General features: G+C 41.7%; 1 protein-coding gene across 3 annotated transcripts in view; it reads right to left on the bottom strand.

The window, feature by feature from the left end:
• Positions 1–27,980, bottom strand: part of LOC121270915 (serine-rich coiled-coil domain-containing protein 2-like) — a 569,579-nt gene that overhangs the window by 29,410 nt on the left and 512,189 nt on the right. The window lies entirely within an intron of this gene.

Here is a 27,980-nt window from a genome sequence, read left to right on the forward strand (position 1 = left end):
CTTCAAAGAACTCCAATGAATTGGTGAAACATGATTTCCCTTTCACAAAACCATGTTGACTCTGCCTGATGGCCTTGGTTTTTTTCCTAAGTGCCCTGCCATAAAATCTTTAATAATAACTTCTAACATTTGCCCTATGACAGATGTTAAGCTAACTGGCCTTGTTCTAATCCATTGAAAGCCATCATGTTGGTAGACTGGTCTCAGTAAGCAGGTTTCAATGAATGAAACTCACTGCAATTTCTTCCAAGATTTGGAATGCGACTGTACATGTGCAGGAACACACCTGCAGGTACATACAAGCTAAACAGGTACAACAAAAGCTTCAGCAGAAATGGATAACTTTATGGTATCACTGTAGGTCCAATTAAATTCAACATAGATTATTTAAATTTAGAACTCTAATATAATGCATCTTAACCTCAATTGCACAACAGCATTCTTTACCAGGATGGCATTTTTAAGTCTAACAAATGTCTCCGTTTGAGTGAGACTAGTAATTTGCAGCTAATTAGAACCATAGAAAAGTTACAGCACAGAAGGAGGCCATTCAGCCCATCTTGTCCATGCCAGCCTGAGGACACCCAGGTGCCCTTTCTAATCCCACCTTCCTGCACCCGGCCCATAGCCCTGCAGCTTACAGCACTTTAGGTGCAGATCCAGGTACTTTTTAAAAGAATTTAAAGTTTCTGCCTCTACCACCAACTTGGGCAGCGAATTCCAGACGCCCACTACCTTCTGCATAAAAATGTTCTTCCTCATGTTCCCCCTACACCTTCTGCCACTTATCTTGAATCTATGTCCCCTGGTTCTAGAATTCTCCATCAAGGGAAACAATTTTATCCTATTCCCCTTATAATTTTGTACACCTCAATCAAGTCACCTCTCAGCCTTCTTTGTTCCAAGGAAAATAACCCCAACCTATCCAATCTCTCCTCGTAGCTACACTTTGTGCTGAACTGTAGGCTGTTTTATGCTGTAGATTTATTCTTGAGTTGAAATAGTCTCAGCATGTTTAACTTGCAGAAAGGCTTTTTATTCATATAGCAACTCATCACATCTGAAGGCCATCATTCAACACTTCATTTTCAAGAAATTACTTTGATGAGTACTCAATGCTGTTACAGAGGCAAATGCAGCAGCCAATTTACACAGGTCAAGTTCCCATTAGTAGAGCTGGTTTTAGTGAACTGTTCTGATGAAAGATCATCAACATGAAACGTTAAGTCTGTTTTTCTCTCCACTGATGCTGCCTGACCTACTGAGCATTTCCAGTATTTTGTTTTTATTTCAGATTTTCAGCATCCGCCGAATTTTGCTTTTTTTTTGTAATGTTGGTTGGAGGAGGAATATTGGCCAGGAGAGTAGAGCAGTCCCCTGCTCTTCTTCAAAATAATGCCATGTGATCTTCTAATCCACCTGAACAAGCAGGGGTTTCATGTCTCATCCAAAAGATGGCACCTCCAAGAATGCAGCACTCCCTCAGTACTTCATTGGGATATTAGACTAAATTATGCACTCAAGTCTGAGTGTGGTGCTTGAACTTACACTTTCCATTCTGAGTGAGAAGGTTGTATCAACTGTGCCGACCTGTCACTAAGAGCATAAGAAATTGGAACAGGAGTAGATCATTCGCCCCCTTGAGCCTGCTCCGCTGTTCAATAAGTTCATGGCTGATGATCTTGTGTTTCGATTTCCACATTGCCATCTAACCCCGATAACCTTTGATTCCTTTGCCTAACAAGAATCTATCTACCTCTGTCTTAAAAATATTCAATGACCCTGCTTCCACCACCTTCTGAGGCAGAGAGTTCCAAAGTCGCACAACCCTCAGAGAAAAAAAACTTCTCATCTCTGTCCTAAAAGGGTGACCCCTAATTTTAAACAGTGCCCCCTGGTTCTGGACTCACCCACAAGAGGAAACATCCTTTCCACGTCCTCTTTGTCAAGGCCGTTCAGGGTCTTGTAAACTTCAATCAAATCACCCCTCACTCTTCTAAACTCCAGTGGAAACAAGCCCAGTCTGCCCAATCTTTCCTCATAAGACAATCCACTCATTCCAGGTATCAATATGGTCAACCTCCTTTGAACTGCCTCCAATGCATTTACATCCTTCTTTAATAAGGAGACCAAAATTGCACACGGTATTCGAGGTGCAGTCTCACCAATGCCCTGTATAAGTGAAGCATAGCATCCTTCCTTTTATGTTCAATTCCTCTCGTAATAAAGGATAGTATTCCATTAGCCTTCTTAATTACTTACTGTACCTGTATACTAACTTTTTGTGACTCATGTACAAGAACACCTAGACCCCTCTGCATCTCAGAATTATGCAGTCGTTCTCGTTCTCACTAGGCCACTATGGGCAGCAGAAAGAGCAGAAAGGATTCTCATCCCATCACTTTGCTGTATTTGAATGCTAGAGGTGAGATGAAAGTGGGAGAAAAGATATGAGAGATGGCTAATTTTATATTTTCTTTTTAAGAGAACTTCCTTCACACAGTTTATGGAATAAATTTTAACCTTGCATGTTAAAAAAAGACCTGGAAGTATATAGCATTGCAATACATTTCAATGCGCTTCATACTATGAATTGACAGCATCACAAATGAAGGAGTGCTACAGAGGACTGGTCAGAGGTGCCTGCAGGACATTGTGACAGAGACGGCTAAGGCTGGCAGGACACATATTTCGCCTCCCGGACATATGCCCTGCCAGAGCGGTAGTAGAATGGACATGACCACATTGATGAAGATGACGGGGTCAGACAAAGACCCAGCGAAGTACATTCAAGGAGGACCTTCAAAAGAGGGATACCACCTGGGCTGGAGTGAAAGGCATTGCAATGGACCAGGGCCAATGGTGGACTCTTGCTGCCCACAGTTCCTCTAGTCCCAAGTGGGACAAAGTCTAAGGTCTGAATCTTCGCTCCCAAGTCAGGAGCGCAGAGTTGGGACAATTCCCAGCTCCACAAACCAGACCCAGCACAAAGTGCCCTGGAAGTTCTGATTTTTGGTCTGTGGGGTGGCAGGCGAAAATGAGAGTCATGGTTGGTGACCCCAGAAACAGTGCTGAGGTTGCCAGGTGCAGAGGCACGCTGGGCAGAAGTCTGGCTCGGTGCACTGGCACCATGTTGAGGTTTAAAAAGGACATTAAAACATAAAACAGTCCTCAACCTCACCTCTCACACAGTCCCCATCCCTATCCATAACAACCCATGCTACCTCATGTACCCCACCACCCACCACATTCTACCCCCCCGCCCCCCCCCCCCCCCATCCCCAATCAGGGCCCCTCAGATCCTCCATGCCAACCTATATCCCTCCACTCATTCCCTTGGCCCTTTAAAGCTCCTATGCCAAGTTAGTGCCAACCCATGCTGCCCACCTATCACCCTTTGCCCTTACACCTACCATGCCAACTCACTCAATGTTCACCATGGGTAGATGTCAGGTCCATGCTGAGGTTAAATAAAGTTCTTAGGTGCCTATTGATGAATTCACTGCTTAAAAAAGCTCTCATTGATAAAAAAAATCACCATATTCAACTTCTTTTAATCCCTTATAAAAAGCAGCATTGGAATTCATGGTCTCACTTCAAAGAATTTACAACTACTTGGCACTGTCAATCAAATTGTGCACTGACAGGCACTCCACTAATGAAAAGATTGTGAAATTAGCCATGCAGCACTAATCCCATAATAAAAGCCCTTAGGTGTATTCAACACAGATTGAAATAGCAAGCGCTAATTGTATTTAACACTGTAGGCAGTTTTTGCCAATTATTTAAAGGGGAGAGTTTTAAAGGCCTTGATAGTATGGCATCTCTCTTGACAGCTCCCATGAGCTTGACAGTTCCAATGAGTTTATGCACTTTTTATGTACATTCATGTCTATTTTTAATAATCCCAAAGGCCACTGTACTTCTTCCAGAGAGCACCTGATCTCTTTCAAAGGAAACTTAACCTCAACCAAAGGTGTCCCAGGACCATAACCAAAAGGGTACCTTACCTCTCCAAAATGGTACTCCACCTCTCTGAGGACTCTGGTAAGTTTAAACCTTTTACTCCCAGGTCTAAAGTGCACAAGTCATGTTTTGGACATCCCACCAGCGAAAATCAGATCACTTTAACATGTGCAGCTGCATCCATGAATCACGGATATGCACATTAATACCCATCCCTGCCCCCCAACAAAAATGGTTGGAGCTGTGTTCGGGGGGTGAGACCTCCAGATTCCAGCTATCCATCTTTACGAAAATTCAGGCCTAAGTGTAAGTCATACTATGAACTATTTTAAAAAGTTACTTTAGCAAAACGTGGAGCTGTTTTACAATTAAAAACTCACAAGGAGATGAATGGTCACTTAATGTATTTTTTGGTGGCACAAACCCCACCAGTCATCACTAGCAGCTGCCTATAATCGGGTAACTCTTTCGAGTACAAACCCGTTTCCATCTGTTTCAGATGAAGTTACATTGTTTCATAGTTTGCCATTGTGAGATTTGAACTCTTGATCTTGGGGTTACAAGCCCAGTACCATAACCACTTGGCTATTTAGACCAAGCCTATAATCGGGTAAGTAGCACTCAGCATGTGCAAGTACCATAGGAGCCAATTACAATCACACTGCTTATAGCTGATTAAGCATACTGGCTATTTTGGACAATTCCTCAGGCCTCATCAACTTTTGCATTGTATCTACTCATAACAATGTTGAATTTTTATTCCTGAACACTCCAGGAAGCGACAGTGCTGACATGCGTCTCCCCCATTTTCTATTTTGTTGGCATTTTTTCAGTCCATGCAGGAACTGACAGGAAGCTGCATCTGATATCAGTCTGTGTAGCAGTGGCCAGCAAATCCTGCAGGGTCATAGCAGTAGAGATTGGTTTTACTGTTCACTGCCTATGGCGTACGCATTGTGGTAAGATCAACATACTCGCTATAAGCGTTGAGGACTCGAATATTGCCCATGACACTGGGAGAAGTTTCTTCATTGCCATCATGTCATGGATATCTAATAGCAAATTGAACCAACAACATAGGCTCATGGAACCTCAGTTTTCACTGGAATGACAGCAGCTTTGACAAAGCGGCTCTCCCTCAACGCAGGGATACTTCATCAGACCATGTGACCTCTTGGTGGCAGCCTTCCATCCATAGGACAAAGAGTTGACCACCACAGTGCAAACCAATTTTAAGTATCGTCTGGTGTTGCTCAGGAGTCCCACTCTGCATGGCAGTCTCTGCCTCATTTACTGCAGAGGGAGACAGTGGGCTGAGAAGGTGCATAATATGCTGGCCTCTGTTTTCTCTTCTCAGCTAGCTGAGCTTTTAGTTTCTATTCATCCCTTTCGATGCCCTTTCAAATGTCACAACTGTCAGTGACTGTGGGTAGCACCAATGTCCGCCATCTTCGTATCTCACTTGCAGGTGTCCTTGCAGCAGAGATATGAGAGGTCAGTTTGCTGCAAGCTGACATGAAAAGCAGAATCATTAGGAGGGAACTGGTTCTGCAGTGGAGAGGTATGGATTTAGTTCAGGGTTGAGAGACAGATGTGTTTCTTAAATATAAATTCAGAGTGTAAACTTGCAGTCACAATGAGCAGAATGTCTTTTCTGTTCCCTAACATTAAATTTCTCGAGATAGCGCTTTTTCCCATGAGTCATGGAATTTCTTTATTCAGAATTGTCTGCATTAATTTAAGTCCACTTTAACTTTGACAGAAGAAAGTAATTTCAATTTAAGAGGAGGGAATTAAATTATTTGAATTACTACACCTCAGGCTGATCTGAGTTGATGCTTAGATTTTGCCAGCATTCCAGAATATATTTTGAAAACAGCACCTTTTTATTTCACTCACTGAGTTCCTATTTAAGTCTATCTAAAAAACACAAAAGGTACATGGGTGATTCGGATGAACCATTAATAATGGGCCAAGTTTCATTTCCAAAAGTTATACTGTTCAGGTTTATGATTTGGAGCACCCACCTCGAAAAAGTAAGGTAAGCTAACTGAGTACTGGGCTGGTATTCCAAACTCCACCACAGCAAAATGTGAAATTGAATTTAATAAATGTAGCCATTTCTTATCAAGCACAAAATACTCATGAAAATGCTCTTCTGGGTTCCATACTATGTGACTGACTCTTAATTTCATCAGGGCAAACAGACAAACTGCTTCACCAATATCATCCACATCCCTAGGACAAATAGGAAAAAAAACTATTGACCTGTGGAATAAACTGTGAGCTTGGCTGGATAAAGGATATCTTGCATTTCATGAATTAAATTTTTAACCAACCCAATAAACACCAGGCAAGCTAGTTACATAAGTCACACCTTCATTTATATTTTCATAACCTCTAGCTAGAAGGGAGTGAATTATCCAGCAGCATAACGCATTGATTTATTACCAAAGTGACAACCATTAAATTGAGTTGGAGATTCTATTTTACAATGCCTTTATTCTAGTCCCTCTGCAGACTAATCCAAAATCTCTCAAACCAAATTCTAATTTTCAGGAAACTTCTTCCTGTTATGCATAAGCTCAGTGATACTCTAGAACACACTGAACTATATTTGGAAGCTCAGTCTTCACTGGAATGACAGCAGCTTTGACAAGGTGGCTCTCCCTCAATGCTGCAGGGGGGGATCTTCCAGGATTATTTGCTGCTTTCATGACTTTGAAAGAATGAAGTCAAAATTCAAATTGAAGATTACAATCACCAGAAAGTATTCTAGCACCAGAAGAAGATAGAGGGAACAGAAGATTTCATATCCCTAATCTGTACCTTAGGGTCATCATTCAACTGGAGCAAAACAATATATTGGAAACTCAGGATTTGACTGACCAGGATAAGAGTCTGAATGGTTTGCTGTCTTCATGGTGCAGTAGCTGATCCAAAAACACTTGGTCTGAACCCCTAAGTGGGGAGCTTGAGACTAGAACTAAAAAGGAATAGCTTTAAGAAATTTTAAAATTGCCAGAAATATTTGAACAAAATTGGAGGTTAGACTTAGCAAGGCAAATTAAACCATGACAGCCACTCAGGACTTGTTAATATACTGGTATTGTATGCTCATATTTGCCATTTTTTGTGTGTTTTGTTAAATTATTTCCCTGAAAGTAAAGCTTTTAACAATTATAGCCTGGAAAACTTTGGTTTTATTGTAATATCTGTTATTTCATATTGAAACTGACAGTGCAGCTCAGGGATGTGCTAGGTCTAGTAAGTTAGTGGGGTAATTGGCTGGCAGCTGGGCATGTATCTCTCTAAAGACAGGGTATATAGAAAAGGTAATGCTTCTGGATTGTGCATGGTCTAGTTGTAGAAATCACTGTTAAATTGTTGAAAAGACAATATGAGAAACTGAAAAATTGTTACAAGCCTTTATAGAAAATGTTGGTAGCGCCCACTGCATCTCAAGCTTGCTTTTAATAGTTCTGAGAAACATTTCCAGTGTACTATACAGGTTTGACCTCAAGATTTCTGTCAATATTACGATCTGTGTAGGCTACGCACCAAGTGAAAAATTGTCCTGACCTGTAATAATATCTAAACACTTCATTGCCTATAGCTTGGTGTGCTCCTTTGCAGGCTGTGAGCTTTTAGGTTACTCAATCAATATCAATATCACTGTCCTTAAGGGACTGCACTCCCTCACCATCCTTTTAACTTCCATATAGCTCAGAACTCAATTGAATATGATTACTCAAAAACCATAAAGACAATTACTCTTACATTGACTACATTATCACCTAGTCAACAATTTATGTTGCAAGTCATTTGGCTGAATCCAGGACTAGTTTAACAGGTAGTCATTTCTCAGGATCTCTTAATCTCTATAAATTGAACATAATTTTAAACAAGCAAATTTTAATTGTTTTTGAACAATGATTTGTCAGTGACTGAAGAAAGCATGCCTTTCATCCATAAACACATTGACAGAGAGCGTAAGTTATGTATTATCGACTGCCAGAATTTAGCACACTCAATACATATTATCCAGAGAATAAAGATAGCTGAGGGTGTCATAACACTCAAAAATATGAGAATCCTGGCATCATCAGCCAGAAGAATTAAGCTCAAGTTGAATTTTATATCAAGCCTAGAAGTGTGTTGCAGTCACTCTCTCGGCCACTACTTTCATCTTTTCTTTTGGGTGGGCAGTAAGTGTATTTAGTAATAAAAACAAAAAAACTGCGGATGCTGGAAATCCAAAACAAAAACAGAATTACCTGGAAAAACTCAGCAGGTCTGGCAGCATCGGCGGAGAAGAAAAGAGTTGACGTTTCGAGTCCTCATGACCCTTCGACAGGGTTCTGTCGAAGGGTCATGAGGACTCGAAACGTCAACTCTTTTCTTCTCCGCCGATGCTGCCAGACCTGCTGAGTTTTTCCAGGTAATTCTGTTTTTGAAGTGTATTTAGTACCTTTCTCAGTTCAGTGAACTTTGCCCCAGGGAAAGGTTGATCTCCAGTTTTACATCAGGCCTCCAGCTATGCTCCTGTATTGCTGGTTCTCAGACCTGGTATTCCTGGTACCGGTATAACTTATTGGGAACTTATCAGGTGGATGCAGCATGTTAAAGCTTAGAGACTTATTCCACATTAACCCTGATTTAGTCTTTGAAAAAAATCATTTATTATGTTTACAGGGATGACTGATTAAATTCTCTGAAAACAATTGAATTCTTCTGTTACTACCCTCTCTGGGCAGCTTTGCATCATGTGACAGGAAGAGGAAGGGTTCATGGTTTACAAAGCCACACAGAAAAAAACCAGAGAGTCGTGTTGGAAAATTAAATGCCAATAGGAAGTCAAATAGTTGACTGAAAAATAACATTTTAATTGTGATAAAATATTCCTCCAAATATTTCTCACTTTATGAAATGAATATATACTGCAGAAAAAGATCTCAGCGCATGAACGATCAGATGCTACCACATAAAATGACATTCACAATGATTTTTGATATTCTACCAGCTGCTCTGTGGAATGAAACAGTTGTAGACACTCCAAACTTTGTGCACTTGTTAGATGGCAATTTGTCCAAACACCAACCACAGGCAGGGGCATCACTGAAGCTATGAAGCAGGCCAGAGATACAATTGACAATAGTAAGCCCAATATTTAAGGCCAGGTTTTTGATTGAAAAGAGTATGAGTCGAATAGAAGTATTCAAGTTTAAAGGGAAAGTTCAGGAAATCAGACTGGACAGAACAGTGGCACAGGGAAAAGATGAGAAGAATAGTGGATTACATTTAGAAGCTAATATACAAAGAGGAGAGAGATACATCTCATTAGGGAACGCACGAATTAGGAGCAGGAGTAGGCCACTCGACCCCTTGAGCCTGTTCTGTCATTCAATAAGATCATGGCTGATCTGATTGAAACCTCAAATCCACTTTCCCACCCCTCCTGATAACCTTTTACCCCTTGCTTATCGAGAATTTATTTGGAGTAAGAGGCTCCAAAAAAAATCTGCCTAGGTAGCAGATGGAAAGAGGGAAACAGCTTGCATTTGTGGAATGGCGGGGGTGGTTTCTAACCCTGGTGTTCCTACAGAAAATGGCAGGGTTTGCTGATAATGGAAATTTTGCAAATTATATTTACTTAAGACTTCCTCAAAGCTTTTAATAGCATGCCAGGCAAGCTATCAGTCCACAAGGTAGAACAAAGCTCCTGTTCCATTGCTGTGACTGTTGGAAGTTCAGCAGAAAGTCTGGTCAAGTTATGATAGTGAAACAGAAACAGGTGAAAGGAAATTTCTGGGAAGGGTCTTAATCTCTTCCTGATGTCTCTCAGATACTAATGGTCACTGCCTCCAGCCTCTTTATCTACCTGTCCAACACTTTCTCACATATTGCGTTGGTATCTTAGATCATCTTGCATTACAAATTGGAGCATATTTTGTACTTTTTTTTTATAATCGGGGAATATTAAAATGGTTTCAGATCTGTCAAATTCATGCAAGATTTTCAAATCATTACAGAATCTAATTTTTCTATTTTTAAAGCAACTGAGTAGCAAAACTTTAATAATTAAGGCTTTTAATTAGAACACCACACAGAATTTGATGTAAATTATTGGTTGAGAGTTAGGTTATTAAAATTATCATCTTGGCACGATTTATCTTTCCTTTCAATTAAACTGCTTGTTGTATATGAATTACATCATTTCATCATTCTGTACAGCAGTCTTCTCAACTGTACAGTTAATGTTCAATTAGATTTGGACCTGCATCTGCACTGCTGCGTATGGACTGGCCCCCAGCATCGGAACTGAAATTCAATTTTGTTCCCTAGAATATTTTCATTGTACATTTGTTGTGTGAATTTCAGCTGGACTGGAAACCTCATCAGGATTCTACACACATACGTGTTTGCTCAGAAATTATTTAAAACATGGCAGCAAAACAGACAGAATTGCATAAAAATTCGAACTCCTGCCTTGAATGATGCCTGCTCTGAAAATATACCCACATTTGCAAGGGCTTTTGGTTTAGAGGTTGCGGACTGAACCCTTGCCACCTCTACAGAATGGTGGACCTGAAGAATAGATTTTGATAAAGGAGTTGAATCTAGTTAAAGCCATTTAAAAGAGTTGAATCAGGATGTGTTCAGAAGGGAGTGGAGTGTTTAGAGATATGAACAGCAGTGCTTGATGTTTTCTCAGAGAAGAAACTTTGTCTTCCTTGAAGTGAGGATTGACAGGTGATGGTGATCAGAGAACAATCATTGATTTCTAGACAGAATTGGTTTCATGGGCAATCTGAACTTCTTTTTAAATTGTACATGTGTTGTGTGAACTTCAGCTGGGCAAGAAACTTCACCAAGATTCGCCACAGGTATTGTTAGCTCAGGAGTTGGTGCTCCTATGGTCAGAAGCTGTTCTGAACAAATTCAGCAAGAGTTGAGTGATGGGAGATTGGTTACTACAAATACTATAAATATCAAAATACCATTTTACAATTTATATGTATGAAGAGTAGCACAAACAAATCAGAAGAGCAAAGGGGTTAAAAATGAAATTTATACGGCTTGTTAACAACTCACCACATTTTCTTTCATCATGCATGTTTCTCCAGTAAATCACCAGCAGTACGTATTATCTACCAAATTAATGTATGTATTCCTTATTGGAAATCTAATCAAAGATAGATTGGAATAAGATTACCATCCATTTATGATGAAAACCTGAACAGTTTGTGGCTAGTGTAGCAAAGCGAAGTGGAATCAGACTCTGATCCATGGAAAACACGGCTTTAATTGCTGTACCTCGATGAACAACTTGTATTTCAAATGTGTTTTTAACTTAGCAAAAGGCCACAAGGTGCTTCACAAGATCATCATCAAAGGCTGACACTGAGCCACAGAAGGAGATATCAGATAGGTGATCAATAGCTTGGTCGAAGAAGTGGGTTTTAAGGAACATCTTAAAGGAGGAGAGAGAGGGAGAGAGGTTGAGAGGTTTATGGAGAGATTTCCAGGGCTCAGGGGTCAGGCAGTTGAAAGCACAGCTGCTAATGAGTGATTAAAATTGACAGATCTCAGAATGACACTGGATAGCAATTAGATGCACAAATTATGTTTGATATTTTCCCTTCCTAGTCAGCTGTTGCATAACTCATGGTATTGCCTTGTCACTATCTCCATAAGAAATCAGCCAACTTAGCCCTGGTCAGGGTTTGAATGTGGGTCCATCATGGTTTAGGGGCCTCAGTATGACATCATGTACTTTGTGTTCCTAGATATTTTTTACACTGATGGGAACATATCAACATACAGCCACACAAATTAGGAGCAGAAGCAGGCCATTCGGCCCCTTGAGTCTGCTCCACCATTCAATAAATCATGGCTGACCTGATTGTAATCTCAACTCCATATTCCGCCAACCCTCAATAACCATTGATTTCCTTGTTTGTCAAGAATCTATCTACCTCTGCCTTAAAAATATTCATTGATCCTGCCTCCACCACTTTCTGGGGAAGGGAGTCCCAAAGATTCACAACCATCAGAGAAAAAACGTTCTTCTCATCTGTGTTAAATGGGAGACCCCATATTTTTAAACTATAGTTATAGTCTCTCCCACTAGGGGAATCATCCTTTCAACATCCACCTTGTCAAGTCCCCTCAGAATCTTAGATGTTTCAATAAGATCACCTCTCAGTCTTCTCAACTCCAATGGATACTAGCCCATGTAAGATCACACCCTCGTCCCCCATCTCCATCACAGGTATCAATCGAGTGAACCTTCTCTGAACTGCTTCTAAAGCTTTGATATCCTTTCTTCAATAAGGATACCAAAGCTGTACACTATACTCCAGATGTGGTCTCACCAATGCCCTGTACAAGTGAGGCAAAATATTCCGACTTTTATATTCCATTCCCCTTGCAATAAAAAAACTATTCCATTTGCCTTCCAGATCCCTTGCTGTACCTGCATACTAACTTTTCCTGATTCATGGTACCATAACACCTTGGTCCTTCTGTACCTTCGAGTTCTCCAATCTCTCTCCATTTGAATAACATGCTTTTTATTATTCTTCCTGCTAAAATGGACAAATTCACATTTTCCCATATTATACTCCATCTGCCAAATTTTCGCCCATTCATTTAGCCTATGCCCCCTTGTCCTCCACAACCTACTTTCCTACCTATCTTTGTGTCATCAGCAAATTTAGCAACCAAACATTTGATTCCTTCATCCAAGTCATTAATATAACTTGTAAATAGTTGAAGCCCCAGCACTGATGCCTGTGGCACACCACTCATTGCATCTTGCCAACCCAAAAAAATCCAATTATCCCTATTCTCTGCTTTGTTAGCAAACCAATCCTCTATCCATGTGAATATGTGACCTCCTACACCACTAGCTCTTATATTGCACAGTAACCTTTGATGTGGTACCATGTCAAGTGGAAATCTAAATACAGCACAGGTTCCCCTTTGCCCACGTTGCTTGTACTTCCTCTAAGAACTCCAATAAATTAGTCAAACATGATTTCTCTTTCACAAGCCACGTTGACTTTGCCTGATCGCATTAAGATTTTCTAAGTGCCCCACGAATACCTTGTCAATAATATTAAGCTAGCTAGCCTGTAGTTTCCTGCTTTCTGTCTCCTTCCTTTCCTGAATAAAGGGGTCACATTCTTGTTTTCCAATCTGATGGGAACTTTCCAGAATCTAGGGCAGAATTGTCCCAGATTTGCACTATATGCAGCAGCGGGTGTGAAAAAACTAATTTTACCTAGCGACGACAATCGTGACATATAGTCCCCTGCTCGCCTCAAATTATGCAGTCACAGGAAACATGCTGGATTGTTGGCAGCAGCCTCCGATTGGCCCACCACACCATTACCTCATCGTTTCCTCACGCTGGGAGACATATTTAAAATGCACCCGCGCACGCACTTCTCAATGCTTGCAGCCCAGGACTGCTCCGGTGAAGGTCAGGAGGTTTGCAGCACCCAATTCAGTGGCGCGTCCCCGGGACACCTTCTGGACGCTATGGAAGCCTGCTGCAATGTCCTTTACCCCAGCCCTGGCTGCAGAAGGACCATCAGTCTCACCACTTTGGCTTGAGAGGCATTGGCAGAGGTGGTCAGTGCCAACGCTGCACACAAGAGTTCAGTCATCCAGTGCAAAAAAGCAGATGAATAATCTCATCTGTGCCGCCAGGGTAAGTCAAGCACCTCATCAATTTCAACTCACTCACTCACAAGCCCATCACACATTCACTGGTATCTCGCTCACTGCCTGCTCAAGGGACATCACCAGTCACTCTCACACACAAACCCTCACATCTCCATTGGGCCTCATCTCCTCTGGAGACTGCCTCCTCATCCCGTCCATGGCTCTGCTCAGCACACATGTATGCCTGGCATCCTTCTCATTTGGCCTGGCATGTACCTCGCTCACACTCTGTCCATCTGTCTTTATGCAGGACAAGATTGCGCACAATCACCAGAAGAGGTCCCAGGCCAAGGGTGGAGTGCTGGACATCAGGGACCTCACTCCATTCGAGAGTTGAGCATTGGAGCTGGCTGGAGAGGACATCGAATGTTCCTGCTGCGAGTGAGTTTGGTGGCAAACACTACATGAGGCTCCTGTACCACATCATCCCTCTCTCAATGCTACTCTGGGTCAACTGTTCTGTGCTCCACATGGCTGCCAAGCACTAACAATCTCCACTTTCTCTCCCGGGCACATCTGATGCATCACTTTCAGGCAACCATGACCCCAACTCCAGCACCGAGCACCTTGGATGTGGACCCTGAGGGCAGCACCTTTGAAGAGCCGTCACGGAGCTCACCCAAACCCTCTACAGCGCAGTGACACACACCTTGGTGGGACCCAGATGTAGAGCAGCCTCACAATCACAATCTGGTGAGCACAGCGCACAATCTGCTCCACAGCGGGTGGAGGCAGGAACATCCTTGGTCACTGTTACTTGGAGGACTGCTGGAGGCAAGGAATCTGCTGAGTCCGAGTCAGATGATGAGCCTCTGGACTCAGTCCTCAATCAATCAGTCGGTGGATCTGCAAAGGCAAGTGCGGAAACATCAGAAAGGGATATCAGGTGCACTCCTCAGATTGCAAGGGACAATGGAGCAGTCTGTCTGCCCTCAGTCCGAGGTGATAGCACCTGCATGCTGATGCATCGTGGTCAACTGCAGGATGGCAACCACCAGAGACCTTGGTCCAGGACATCGGTCTTGCACTGCTGCATGACTGAACTCCATTGCTGACCTCCAACAGTGTCAACGCAAGAGGGGTGTGGGGCAACTCAATCTCACTCCAGCTTCCTCTTCTCCTCAGGGAGTCAGCCAGGGGCCGTCAGGCACCCATAGGGAGGAGGACCAACAGCTCGACTCCCTGGGGCCATCCACCCAGGTGACTCCGGAAATGTCTGGCCGATTCAAATCCCCCCTTCCTGTGACCTCTACAGCTCCAGATGCACAGGCTGAGGGTGTAGCTGGCCCACAGCAGGATACCCAAAGTAGGCCGGAGTCCTCCAGAGGATGCCCACCAATGTCATCACAGACAGTGCACAGCAAGCAGTCCGCAGGCTGCCTTCATCTCCACTGTGGATGCCGGGGAGCACCAAGATGTAGCAGCAGGGTTAGGAAGACTAAGGAAACGTAATGAAAACAGAAAATGCTGGAAAAACTCAGCAGGTCTGACAGCTTCTGTGGAGGAAGAAATAGGTTAATATTTCAAGTCTGTATGGCCCTTCTTCAGACGCTCTTGGAGGCCAACTATGGTATCAACAATGGAGTTCAGCCGTGCAGCAGTGCAGGACCAATGTCCTGGACCAAGGTCTCTATGTAACTCTTTCGAGTACAAACCCGTTTCCATCTGTTTCAGATGAAGTTACATTGTTTCATGCCATTGTGAGATTTGAACTCTTGATCTTGGGGTTACAAACCCAGTACCATAACCACTTGGCTATTTAGGCCAAGCCCCCAAGGTCTCTATGTAGTTGCACAGCCTGGGCACGGGTGTTAATCACTTGTACATAATATTCCCTGTTGTAACTAAACTCCGAAGAATGTCTTCTTGATGTGATGAGCAGTGTTTGTGCCACTCAGCTGTGAAACTTTGGTTCCTGCATAAGATAATGGTGGATGCCTTAGTCCAGGGCCTCTTCCCTGTACAGTGTGTAACCTTGAGGCCAAAGTGATGGTCCGGCCTCACACTCCCTGGACACAATACCAATGCCTACACCTCAATGGTGCTAGTCATTGCTGCAAGAATGTCATGGGCAGACGTCTCAGAGCTCTGTCATTCTCTCTTTGCGCTCTCAGCGCCTTTGAAGTGGGGCTGGCCCCCATCTCTTCAGCATCTATGACTAGTGATTCTGTGCCCCTGAAGGAGACAGGTGCTGAAGGCTGACAAACGGCTTTTAAAGTTTCACAGCTGCGTCTCCATTATATGACCCTGATAAAGCGCAGGCAAGCTGCCCTCAGCCGGACAGGAGTCAAGCATTCATAGAAGCTATGTGAAGATCTATGGAGTGTCCTCACTGCATGTCATCATCATTCTCCTGCAATCTTAGGGCCTCCGCTGTGTCTCCATGACATGAGCCTGAGTACTGAGGGTATGTGCGCTGCCATCAGCCACACAGGAGTCAAACATTCACAAATGCAAGGTGAGGACATCAGGACTGTCCTCACTGTCATCATCCTCTACAAATCTTACAGCTATGAGGGCATCTCAAGTGCACCTGTCTTGTCTGGCCAGTGCGATGGCCTCATCACCAACATCCTCGCCTTCGAGGGCCTCAACACTGTCATCCCCTTCGACATCCTCCTCATCGGAGGAGACGTACAGCTCTTCCATCTCCTCCTCAACCAGGTCCTCCCCCTGTTGCAGCACCAGGTCATGTAGTGCACAGCAAGCTAAGGTGATGCGCGACACCCTCGGTGGACTGTATTGCAGTGCTCTACTGGACCCGTTGAGGTACCGGAATCTCGTTTTCAAAATGCCTTTCATTTGCTCCAAAGTCTGGGTTGCACCATGAGCCTCATTATACTGTCGTTCTGCTGCAGTCTGAGGCTACCACAAGGTGTCATCAGTCACATCTTCTATGGGTAGCCTTCGTCCCCTAGCAGCCAACCCTGCAGCCTCTCTGGGCCCTGGAAGATATCAGGGATCTGACACCTGCTAACAGTGTAGGAGTTGTGGACACTCACTGGGTGTTGTGTGCAGACCTGTAGGGTGTGTTTGTGGTAGTTGCACACTAGCTGAACATTCAGCACGTGGAAGCTCTACGGTTAGTGTAGTTGACTGCTTGTTGCAACAGAGCTCCAAGCACCACGCAAGTGCAGTCGATGGCATCCTGCACTTGTGGAAAACCTGAGGTCTGCGCAAATCCCAGCGGCCGAAATGCACAAAGTTCCATCTCTTCGCAAAGATAGCACCCGTGACTTCCTGGATACACTTGCGCATGGAAGCTTGCGAAATCCTGCACAAGTCACCTGTGGAGCGCTGGAAGGAGCCACTGGCATAAAAATTGAGCACCGCAGTCACTTTCATGGCCATTGGTAAAAAATACAACCATGCTTATCTGTGACCTTACTACATGCAACAGGAAAAATTTCAATTCATAACAAATAAATAAAATGTGCATAGTTAATGAGGATTTAGGGAATATCACATCTGTGATTGCTATGCTGAAGATGTGAAGCAATCCTTGGATACAACAGAAAATAAAAATATTGAGTTCCCAAGGATTCTGATATAATAACTAGAATTATTCTAATGGATTAGTGGCACAATGAGCTTTTCTGCCCATCAGCCTTGTAGGCTGAGTGATTTGGAGAGGCTGATTGGCAAAGTGGAGCTGAGTGCGTTGTTTACAGTTGTTTACTATTGTAGCACAGCTGGAGAATGGGGCTGTGCGTTGCTTTGATTAACCAAACAGGAAAACCCATGCGCTGCACGGCAACATCAAACCTCTAGATTTTCCAAATACTTCAAAAAATGTGGACTCAATTTCTAATTTGGTGAGCAGGGATGAAAATCATTTCACAACTTACTTGACAAATGGTTCAAGATGCGAGATAGTATCATGTAGATAATCACAGATCCACCTCCTGCTGCACTATGGGAAATTACAGTACTCAGGAATTTAAATTATTAGGATATCACAGAGTCAGTCCTAAAGGAGTGTTTGCATGAATGGTTTTAAACTCCACTTGTACTTGAAATTGACTCTTCCTGAGTTTGTAACCTTTAAAAACGACGTTGGTGAATGAGAAACAGCTGTGTGATAATTCAGAGGTGTAAGTATTATTTTTAACATCTCAATTACCAACAGTGCCTGTGGTGAAATTATGACAAATCATAAAATCTTAGATAATTATCACTTGTGCAAATTAAACAGTACCTGTCCCAGATGCACAGATACAATCTTACAAAGGACTAAATTGCAGTTTTGTCATGTCTCAGCAAGAACAATCGCAAAAGCAATGGCATTGATTTCTTCTGAAATATTAGCTGCTTGTTTGTGGGGGGAATTTTACTATTCCAACAATTTCAGAGGTATTTACTGGGAATGGTTTAGAAACCAAACAGCCACCAAAAAGTTGATAAAAAATGAAAAAAGTTTTAATATGAGAGTGAACCAGCCAGAAATATAAAACGAATGATAAGAGCTTTTATAAGCATGTTAAAAGAACAAGAGTAGCTACAGTAGGCATTGCCCCTTAGAAGCCGAGACAAGAGAAGCGGCAGAGGCACTGAATAACGATTTGGTGTCTGTCACCAGGGTAGAAGGCACAATTGCATACTAGAAATAGACAGTAACCTGGAGGCTACAAGGAGTGAGGAAATTAAGGTAATTAATTTCAGCAGAGAAAAAAAATTGGAGAAATTTAAGGGACTAATAGCTGACAAAATCCCCAGGACTGGTGGCCTACACATCAAGGGTTCTAAAAGAGATTATTGCAGAGTGGAACTGCTAGCTAGGATTTTCCAAAATTTCTTAGATTTGTGAATAGTTCCATCTGATTGAAAATTGGCTAATGTAAGACTCCTTTTCAACAAAGGAAGGAGAGAGAAAACAGAGATTTACAGGTCAGTTCGCCTGACATCAGTCATCAGGAAATGCTAGAAACTATTACCAAGTCGAAACAATGAACTTAGAGAAGTATAGAATGATTATAACAAGTCAACATGGTAACATGGTTTTACAGAACAGAAATAGTGTTTGATAAATTTATTAGCATTTTCTAGGGTAGATAAAGGTGAACCAGTAAATGTAGTATATCTGGATTTCCAAAAGGTGCCACAAAGGAAGTTAATAGGCAAGATAAGGTATCATGGGGCAGAACCTTCTGTTTGGTGAGCAGGGGCGGGCCCTGCACATCGAAGTGTAAAATGACGCGCGGTGATGTCAGGCGTGCATCTCGATGTCACCGCGCGTCACTATGATCTTCCACTGGGCGGGCGCGCACCGGAGTCGGCCGTGTGCCCGCCAAGCTGTCAAAGGCCTGTTAAGGCCATTAATAAACTAATTAAAGTAATTGTCAGGGCTGCCCGTCCAACCTTAAGGTTGGTGGACAGGCGGCCTTCGCATTTTTCATGGAACCTCATCCACGGGCGGGATGAGGTTTCATGCTGGGTTTATTGTTAAATAAAATTTTTAATGAAAATTCATAAACATGTCCCAGCTCATCTGACACTGTCACATGAGGGGACATGTCTGAATAATTTTATTTTTTCAATCCTTATAAGTGAACTTAATCTCCCTGAGGCAGCTCTGTGCCTCAGGGAGATTTCTGCACTCTTTCGTGCAAAAGCGCAAAAGAGCACAGGCCCCGACTCTCCCTCCTCCCCCCCACCTGCACAGGTAGTGCTGAGCACTTCCGGGTGCATGTCACGCTGGGCGGGCCTTAATTGGCCCGCCCAGTTAAAATGGCGGTGTGCAGCCAATCACGGGCGGTGATCAGCTCCGCGCCCAACCAGCAGGGATTTTATTAATGGACAGGAGACAAAGAGCATAAATGGGACATACTCAAGTAGGCAGGCTATAACTTAAAAAGTGGGATCGCATTTGCCAACTTCCAATCGGATGGGACTGATCCCGAATCAAAGGAATTTTAGAAAATCTTGGCTGACACATCTACAATCTCTGTAGCATTCTCTTTTAGAGCCCTAGGGTTTAGGCCATCAGGTCTGCAGGCAAGGATCAGTGTGGGGCCTCAGCTATTTACAATCTCTATTAGTGACTTAGATGAAGAGACAGGGAGTAACATATCTAAATTTGCTGATGATAGAAAGCTAGGTGGCAAGGGAAGCTACAGGGGTGGGGATGGGTTGGACACAGAGAGGCCACAAAAAGATCTGGACTAGTTAAGCGAATGGGCAACAAAATGGCAGAAGGAGCATAATGTGGGGAAGTATAAAATTATTCACTTTGGCTATAAGGATAGAAAAGTAGAATTTTTTTTAAAGGTGTGAATCTTGTAAATGTTCATGTTCAGAGACACTTGGGTGTGCTTATGCAAGGAACACAAAGTCAGCATGCAGTTACAGCAGGCAATTCCGAAGGTAAATGGCATGTTGGCCTTTATTGCAAAGGGACCGGAGTACAGGAATAAAATCATCTTGTCACAATTATACAGGGTTTTGGTGAGACCACATTTTGAATATCTTGTGCAGCTTTGGTCTCCATATTTAAGGAAGTATACACTTGCATTGGAGGTGGTACAGTGAGTGAAGATTCACTAGATTGGTTCCTGGGATGAGGGGGGTGCCCTATAATGAGAGGCTGAATAAACTGGGTCTATATTCTCTGGAGTTTAGAAGAATGAGAGCTAACCTTATTGAAGCATTAGAGATTCTGGAGGGGCTTGATAGGGTAGATACTGAGACGTTTTCCCTGGCTGGGAAATCTGGAATACAGGAACACAGTCTCAGGGTAAGGGGCAGATTATTTAGAACCAAGGTGAGGAGAAATTACTTCACTCAAAGGGCTGTGAATCTTTGGAATTCTCTTCCCCATAGAGGTTGTGGATGCTCCACTGTTGAATACATTTAAGGCTGGGATAGATGGATTTTTGGTTTCTCAGGGAATTAAGGAATATGGGGAATGGGTGGAAAAATGGAGTTGAAGCCCAAGATCAGCCATGATCGTATTGAGTGGTGGATCAGGCTTGATGGGCCGAATGGTCTTCTCCTGCTCCTATTTCTTGTATTGCCATATCTAACGATTTTTAAAAAATCTCTCCACCAGCACCATTGCATTGGATAGCTGGATAATGATCCCATTGCTGTTTGTGGGCGCAAATTGGCTGCATTATCATCAGGACTAAATATCAAAAGTACTTAATTGGCTGGGAAATGCTTTAAGATGCCCTGAGATTATGAAAAGTACTAAATAAATGCAAATATTTTCTTCCTTATTGTTGAAAAGAAGGATCCTGTGCTCAACTACCACGAGACTGTCTTAAAAGTGAGCCAGATTCTACTGCAACAGAGCTTCTTGCGACATCTACCATTAGTTAGATTTGTCCTTGCACCTTCAGCTCAAAACATTTTTGCCCATTTAGTCACTGGAAGTACAAGCTGATATTGATGCAGTGAAGGAAACAGGACATCCGGGATCTGAGTGAAGAGGGCAAGCAAATGCCTATCTTCTTAACCGATGAGATTGGAAGATTGTGAAACAAACAGTGCAAGGTCACTTTGACAAGTGTAAATTGGAGTGGGTGAATTCAATGTCAAATCAAGCACAGAAAGAGTAATAAAGAGAGGGAAAGAAAAACTGGATAGAGAGAGGAGGAAATCAGGTAAAGAAAGAGAAAGAAGGAAAAAGAAAGAGGCAGAAAGGAAAGTTTAAAAGAAAGGTAATTTTTTTCAAAAGTCTCCAATGCTTGCTCACACTTGTTTTTTAAAATTTGGTTATTGTTGAGCATTGTTGGCTAGGCCAGCATTTGTTGCCCATTCTGAATAATTACAACTGAGTGGCTTGCTAGGCCATTTCTGAGGGCAGTGAGTCAACCACATTGCTGTGGGTCTGGACTCACATGTAGGTCAGACTGGGTAAGTGTTTCATCATGTGTTCTGGGTCTAGACAGGGTTCACTGGGGCTTGTCTCTTCACCCAAAGTAAGCTGCTCGAGACTGTAGTTTGTTTATTGGTTTATTTACAGCTACTCTGTATATATTTGGGAACTATATAAAAGGTTGGAAGTTCTCCTCCCTCCAAATCTGTTACTCAATCATATGATGTGCCATCATTATTACATCAACAACATTGGCTTCTTTATTCTATATCTCTCCCCCAAGTCTTTATCCTCATCATGTTTACATTCTCCAACATTAAGGACAGCAGGTTTCCTTCCCTAAAGGGCATTAGCAAACCAGTTTGATTGTTGTAGGAAAAAAAAACCCATGATAGCTTCATGGTCACCATTACTGAGACTGACATTCAATTCCAAATTTTTATTAATTGAATTTAAATTCCACCAGCTACCATTGTGGGAGTAGAGCCCTGACCCAGAGCATTAGCCTCTGGATTACTAGTCCAGTGACACTACCACGGCTCCACCACCACCCCCTAATCTATAGATAATTTTTAGTGAAGTTGATTGGCAGAAGTGAACTCTGAACTCTTGTTAGAAGGGTACTTGAGTTTGAAATGACAGCTCCACTTTCTGTGTTATGTTTAGTTGGTCTCTACAGCGAAAATTTATCAATGTCAGGCCATTCAATGCATTTTAATATGGCAAGACTGATGATGAAATGCTGTCTTTGTGAAGCTAAAGGCCGAGCACCACAACGCAAACAGCAGCATTGAGATATCCACATTGAGCTGCACATCTGCCCCCTCCAGAAGTTGCTGTAGCATTTGTACATAAAAAACAAGCATGTTCAATTAGCCTCATTGATAATTTAACAGCAAAATTTGGTGCATTGCACTGCAAAAGAATTTGCTTCATATTAAGTACTTTGAGACTTGATAGGATGCAATTCAAAGGCAAGCTTTTATTCTTCATTTTAAAACATTTAAACCATTTGAAATCATCCCTTTGTGTAATGGGATAGTGCCAATGTGAGTAGCCTGAAGTATTTGTTATAGTCACTTGTCCTCTGCAACCCATCTCATTGTGATAAATGCAGTTTTGGTTGCGGACAAAGTCAACAAACAGTCTCCTCCTTCATCCCAAATATTATTCAAAGATCTGTTTTTGTCAATACTTTCCTACATTAACAACAGTGACTACATTTTGAAAGTATCTCACTGGCTGTGAAACACCTTAGGGCATCCTGAGCTTATAAAGGTGCCTTACAAATGCAAGTTCTTCCCTTTTCTCTACTTTGGTGTTCTTTCATGCAAAACTTAATCATTGAATTATCACTTAATGCATCAAAATATGCTCCATCTGCCAGTCACATTGAGGCTGACACAAAAATGAAGATGCTCTTTGATCAATGGATCTTTATACTTATCATAAGTCCTTACACAGAGGAAAAAATTGTTCAGCAGATAAAGCTATGGACTAATCTGTGAATACACATAAGCTTTATGATTAAAGAGCGCACTTACTTTGCCTGCAGTGTGCTCTATTTCCTACATTACTAATGTCATTTTAATTCTAATAGTGTAATTGCTTTGATGGAATCATTGTAAAGATGTACAATCGCTGATCAGGTTGCAGTGATTTCATGCACTTTTTACTGCAGTGCTATTTCTGTATCTACCTCTGCGTGCACCAACAGATAGCATCAAACATTTAAACTTACTGCTTTTAATGTGTTCTCACCCACCTGCAGGTTGCAACACAACATTTCTATCTCTGCTCTGATTTGGTTCATTGCCTCTTTACTTGCCTTCTGGTTTAATTGGACTTTTAAACACCATTTGCCAAAGATCATTTGATGGTCTGGAGCTTCTTCAGCTACAGAAAAATTTAAAATCGTCAGATTCTTTGCAGCTGTTATGGATTTTTCATTATTACAATAAATTCTAAGAAATTCAGTCAATTTTATGACATCATAAGCCATAGTGAACCTTGGTTCTAACCTTTTCACTGTTAGTTTTCTCTCCAGGGTTCTTTTACCATGCAATTCATTTAATCCACAGTTTTCCTCCTTAGGGTTCTTTTCACTTGAGCGCTACTCTGGATTTCTAGGGTCTTATCGTTGAACATCTTGACTTTTGCTTGTAGTTCAAAAGTTCAAGTTGGTGGTTCAAATGCCCCAGTATAGTCAAGGTACATCAACGCTAAGAACAAAATACTTCTTACTGTATGATATTTACTATCGTACCAAGATAAAAGCCACTTACCACTCATTTCAATATCTCACCTGTTTATGGCTTGCAATTCCTGTTGACAAACTTCTAGGTACTTGCCAAATATAACAATTCTCAAAAAGGGAGAAGGAAGGAAGGAGATTTGTATTTAAATCAGCACCTTCTCATATGTCTTAAAAATTTCTCTGTTAGCTTCACATACAAAGAATTACCTCGACGTGCATACATAGGAGATATTTTATGGAGAGGAAGACCTGATAATGAGATGAATGGCCAGCTAATGTGTTTGGGCCATTCAGGTCATATTCCATGTGTTACACATAAATTAAATGTCAGCCTGATGTGCTTTGTTTAGGACTGGAGGTTGCTTTGTGCTGAAAACAAAGCTTTGTTCTTTCACACAAGCCTAAATTAAATGACAAGTGTACACTGCAGAGGAAATAACTATGAATCAGTTGTTAAATATTTTGCCAAGCAGAAAAGTCAAACAGGTAGGTGGCTCTCTCATGTACATAGGAGATACATGGCTAACTTCTCCCTATGGCAAAGTGTTTATCCTTCACTCAGCATCTGCCGACTACAGAATGACTAAACTCAGAGATCCAGCATCATGGAGGAAGAGAAAAAAATGGGCAACATAAATATTTCAGGAATAATGACAAAATAACTAAGAATGTGTTTGACTGAGATCTGGCTCAGTGTGGTTATTTGAGTGCAAACCAGTAATCACCAGCACAATAAGATGGTGAACTACACAACTAAATGAGCAGAGTGCAGTTCAGAGGAAATCATGCCTAAAGCATTTCAATTTCTGGCCAGCCCACATCTTGACTATCGCATCTATCTCAGGTCAACAAGGGAGAGGAAGGCACGCTAGTGAGGAACCACAAGTTTGATCCACAGCATTGAAAGAGTGAGTCATGAAAAATTATTGGAAAGACTTGAGTTCTTCATCCTGGACAGGGGGGGGTCAAACTAAGGGATGGCTTTTATGATAATAAGTGGTTGAGAAATGTAGATACAGAATATTATGCTAAGCTGAGCTGTTACAATGGGACAAGGAGCACAGATTCAAACTGGTAAAAGGAAAATTTTGGATTAATGTTAGAAATGTATTAATTTAAGGAGTTGAGAATTCTGGATTTATTTAAGAAATAGACCCATGCCCCAGTGGGAAGAAGAACAAAGAGGCTGGCATTCAGGATTGAGGAGCTGTGATGAGCTAAATGGATTACTTCATCTCTACCTAATTCATAACCTTGTGATGGGGAGATAGTGAAGAAAGTTACTGTGCTCCAACTTGCGGCTTCCAAGATACAGAGTTACACCCTTGTCAATTTGTTTTACTTTTTTCACCTTACATATGGTCAGTAAATCGGTGAGAGTTAAAATACTTTCTTTGTGAAAGAAATAATGTTTGGCTCCCTCATGATGCCCTTGGTTACGCAGTGGATACATGTGCTACACAGCTTCAAGGTTTGAAGAGTCTCTCACAATACTCACTGTGAAAAGTCCCGTTTCCTTCCTAACCACTGAAAACTTGGAAATCTTGATAATCCGTATTATCAACAATGTTACTGTTTGTTCCTACTGGAATTAAACAGGTGCTTGTTTATTGCCTGGATATTGGAAAGTGAAGGATGAAGCTGCTCACTCAGAATAGGAGCGTTTACTTCAAAGAATTGAGAAAGCTTTGAGAGTGTTGGGTTGACTGCAATTTGGCAACACCGTCTCATTTGAGAAAATCATCTTTCATAACTTGCCTTTATATTTGCTAAGAAAAGATTGTCATTCACACGTTGTGACGTTGATTGATCTCACAAGCACCACTGGTGGGAACTCCTGATAATGGCGCAATGAAAAGGCACTGTCTTAGGTCATCATCAGTAGTTGCTGAATGGGACCATAGACTTTCCCTTGAATTTCCCCACAACAGCTCTTGCTTGGGAATGTTTTTGCATTGCTATTTTAATAAAATGCCTCCCAAAATGCAGTGTTAAGTGGGTAGTAGGAACAGGAGTATGCCATTCAGCCCCTCAAGTATTGTTAGTGCTTTCAAATCAGCCAACCTCCAACTCTTACAGCAGCACAAAACACCATTCTGGCTTTAGGGCAACTGCTAACTATCATCTCCAAATTGCATTCAGTTTAGACAAACATCTTTTGCAGAGGAAGTGTGCAACAAAATATGTAATATTGATGTATCTATTTGCGAGTAAAATCTATCTAACAAAACAAAACACTGAACTGGTCATATGTCTGCTTCTGGCTCTGGAAATTATCTTTTCAAACAAATCAAAACAAAATTTTTAAATGTTCAGTTCTCTGATGCTTGCATTTATTTAAAAAATGCTCAGTAAATGCAGTGTCCACACATGTACGAATTGGGAAATATTTTCATTTGTTTACCTGTCCCGCATTAAAGAAGACAGCAGATCCTGTATTTCTTTGGAGCCTGGGGTTGAGAGGGAGAAGTTTTTTATATGTACTTATGAGCTGATAATTGAGAGAAAGAGCGAGAGAGAAGGGCAGTACGTCACAGGTTGCAGGCACAAAAGTGCCATTAGGGCTCACACAGAAGGGGAGAAACACAATTAATGCAAAAGATGAGGCCTCAATAAAACTCTTGACAGAGGAGTGTGGATCCAAGAGAAAGGACAGAAACGCTCAGGAGCAGTGGCTGCGCTGCCAACAGCAACAGAAGATGTACACCATAATATAAAAGCAAAATACTCCGGATGCTGGAAATCTGAAACAAAAACAGAAAATGTTGGAAAAAACTCAGCAGGTCTGACAGCATCTGTGGAGAGAGAAAAACAAAGTTAACGCTTCGAGTCTGTACTTTGTTTTTCTCTCTCCACAGATGCTGTCAGACCTGCTGAGTTTTTCCTGCATTTTCTGTTTTTGTGCAGAAAATGTTCACCGCTCTCCAATCTGGAGTCCTGAAAAATTCAGTAATTATGTGGATTTTTTTTTGCTTACAAATTCAGAAGCATGATAATTAGTTTCTGCTCCTAGCAAAAACTCTGGCATAGAGAAAAAACAATCCTGCAGGTCACTATAACAGACATTTGACTGAAATCTTCAACAAAATTACTGCTTTTAACTTGATGCTAATTGATAGACACAAAGATGTGCAAGAGGTGACTCAGACTGACCAATTTAAACTGTAAACATGATAAACTGTGCAATCCTAGGCTGAAAAGAGTCTAACACAAGAAAACGGTTCAAGCTATTCAATTAACACATGCACGATAGACACAAACGGTTTTGGATCATCAAATTCCACTTATTTAAAGTGGCTTGGCTGCTGTGTCGGAGTGCTTGGGTCAGGTCATAGAATAACCACAAAAACCTCTGCTATGTTTTTATTTGGAGATGATGGATTAGTTGGTGGGAAGTTTTACTTTCAGTACATGAGATAGCCCACAATAGCACCAACCTTTCAATATGATCCTTCTAATTACTTTCTTTTAAAAGAAAATAACAATTTATTTTGTTCACCTGATTAGGGTTGTTAAAAGATTCATTCACTTTATATAAACACAAAATCAGAACAGAATAGCTCCATCATCAGAGATCATCACTAACAGGGATTCACTTAAGTGGAGTTGACAGGGTTTCAATAATATACACATGAAGCTTAGTGTATAATATGCCATGTGTTACAGTACAGTAACACATTGAGGAATTGACAGGATATTATAAACTGCAAGATTTTACTTTGAGTGGTTCACATTTACTGGAACTTCAGAAAAGCATTGTACATTTCAGGTTACCCCATTCTTTAAGCTATGTACAAACCTGATGGTTACTTACCATTTTTAACCATTCCCAATTTTTTTTTGGCCAGCAGACAGTGATGACAAGCCAGTTCTGGTAATCTAATGTGATTTGATGAGCAGTGACACTGAAGTTTACATAACTGAACCTTACAGGGAAGCATCCTAATTTTGTGTACATCATAAGCCAACAGCCCATTTCTCAATTCACCATCCAGGCACTTCTGCTGCTACAATGTGCCAGGGCCGTGCACACATGCTCTGTTCCTTGGGTGTTCATGCAAACATTTTAATTCCAGTTTTAATCCCAATTTAATGAATCAACTCATTGTATAATTTATTTAGCTGATTTTTCTTTTTTATTCATTCATGGAATATAAGCAATGCTGGCAAGGACAGCAATTGTTGCAATCCTTAATTGTCCTG

The sequence above is a fragment of the Carcharodon carcharias genome, chromosome 28 (assembly GCF_017639515.1).
Source record: "Carcharodon carcharias isolate sCarCar2 chromosome 28, sCarCar2.pri, whole genome shotgun sequence".
In the NCBI taxonomy this organism is placed as follows: domain Eukaryota; kingdom Metazoa; phylum Chordata; class Chondrichthyes; order Lamniformes; family Lamnidae; genus Carcharodon; species Carcharodon carcharias.